Raw genomic sequence first — 2,359 nt, forward strand, 5'->3', positions numbered from 1 at the left:
ACATGCATACATATCTTCCAGTGTTTTTGGTGCCACCTGAGTGTTGAATACCTAATTGGCCCTATGTCGCGTTGTCACTGAGGAAATTTTCTCAGACAAGTTTGCCTCAATTTATTGAGATCCCCTGCTTGGCTTTGAGCATCTTGGTGGCAAATATTTACTTGCGTTACGGTATGTACATTGTACATATTTATGAATGCATGTAGATACGAAGTTTGTGATTCCATGACAACTTTTGCCTTTGAGTGCTTAAGTTACGCAATTTTGTCGATGCTTCACTTTGGTTTCGAACACTTTAGACCAGAGCTTCTTAAACTGTGTTCCGCGTAGAAAAGTCACGGGGGTTCCGCGAGATCAATAAGCACGGGGGTCGGTTTGAGTTGCACACAGAAAGAAAAGTTCTATAAACAGCTTGACCGAGACGCAATTATCTATTTTTAAGTATGCATACAGATGTGCTTGTAGGTGGTATGATTGCCGTACTGAGTGCCATACCTACATAAGAGCTTGCGTTTGCTACCTTGTTTTTTTCTAACCGGTATGTGTTGTTGGCCGCTGTAGCCAAAGAATTATATAAAACTTTCTACAAGGAACGCGATGAATTGCCAAATGAAATGTGAAATGTCATAACTAGGAAATTGGTAAATCACCTAGAATCTCAAATTGTTTTTCGGATGGTAGTAGTAATATCGGTTTGGACATTCAGACCTTATATCGAACTACTATTTTATACAATAGTTAACAGTGAAACAATTTCATTATTCACATTAAAATATAAAGTATGTATACTATTTCTATTTAGTAAAAGTTTTTATTCATATTTAAATTGCACTGCCTTCGATTTTTATTAATTTGATATGGGGTTCCTTGAAGTGAAAGGTGATTTGTAAGGGTTCCATCATCTTAAAAGTTTAAGACCCCCTGCTTTAGACAACAATTGAACAAGCCAAGAAAAAATTATATGTAAATAAGTGCGTCTCTGGGTCTGCATAAAAGTGCGTGATTATACACTCATACACACAGTTATTGCAAGTAAAATTGGTTCACTCCAAAAGGCTTTCATGTTAAATAAATTTTGTTATTTTTTTTTTATAAACATTCGGCTCATAAAGTTTCTACAAACTACCGTTATTAATTGAGCTTTTTTTAACGGTCTCGCGCATTTTCTTCCATACAATGTGTGATTGAATTAATTTTTGTCAGAAATCAACGGTAATTTGTAGATATTTCAAACTTGCATCTTATTCTACTGAAATTCAGTGGGCTGCAAAATAGCATACCCGAACATTCCAAAAGATCCTGATAAAAGAGTTGAAAATTTTCATGAAAATTATTGGATAGTTTATCATTTTCCTAGTTTCTTTAAAAAATTTTGGATTTTGGTTTTTATGCTTATTGTTGTGCTATGAACCAAATTTAAAAAAATACCTAACATTTTTTAACATGAATGACTCCGGCGACATTAACACTTTTTTATTTGTAGAGTGGGCCATTTTGACTGGCTGCAACTATGTATATTAAGGGCGCCCTTATTTTTACAAATCCAAATTTCCACGGGCGCCGCACAGTGTGCTTCTTCAGCACTCCATGCGATTAATCGTAGCGCTTTCGACAGAGGCAACATTTTGATATGAAACAAAGGGTTGAAAGCTTATGTTATTCCCTTTCAGGGAAAAATACTACCATTGACCCATAATTACTTCTTGACCTTAAAAAAATTTGTCAAAAATAGTGTTCTTCGAAAAAAACATGCAAAATTCACCGGATTTGTTCCAACAATTTTTTTTGTCTGTTTTATTATTTTTATATTAAGGATTTTGTGACGAGAAACACGATTCCAATTTAAAAAATGCATTTTTGGGTGCATTTTGTTTTTATTTGCATGTAGCTGTGCATCCTTCTCACAATTTTTTATCACACGAAGAACAAGCACGCTATAGTACTATTAAAGATCTTTAATTTGAGCCATGGTGGAAATCTTTAGACCCTCTGAGAGCCAGGTTATAACAATTTTAAACCAAACATCGAATCTGCTGTACGAGATTTTACTCTGAAATTAGAAGTAAAAATGCATAAATGTCGAATGAAATTTCGAAGTTTATCTTCAAAATCGTTATAATATGGCTCTCAAAAGGCCTAGAGACCTTGGTTCGAATTATAGGTCTTGAATAGCACTAAAACGCACTTCGAGTGATATAAAATTGTGTGACGGATGCACAGCTGCGTGCAAATAAAAAAGTGCATTACATAATGCATTTTTCTAAATGAAGTGTTAGATTATTCGTCGTTTTTTTAACAGTGGAATCGTGTTTCTCGTCTCAAAATCTATAATCTTATATATAACAAGTAATTTTTAAGC

The sequence above is a fragment of the Rhagoletis zephyria genome, unplaced genomic scaffold (assembly GCF_001687245.7).
Source record: "Rhagoletis zephyria isolate East Lansing unplaced genomic scaffold, Rhagoletis_zephyria_1.1 Rzeph_scaffold_01126, whole genome shotgun sequence".
Taxonomy (NCBI): Eukaryota; Metazoa; Arthropoda; class Insecta; order Diptera; family Tephritidae; genus Rhagoletis; species Rhagoletis zephyria.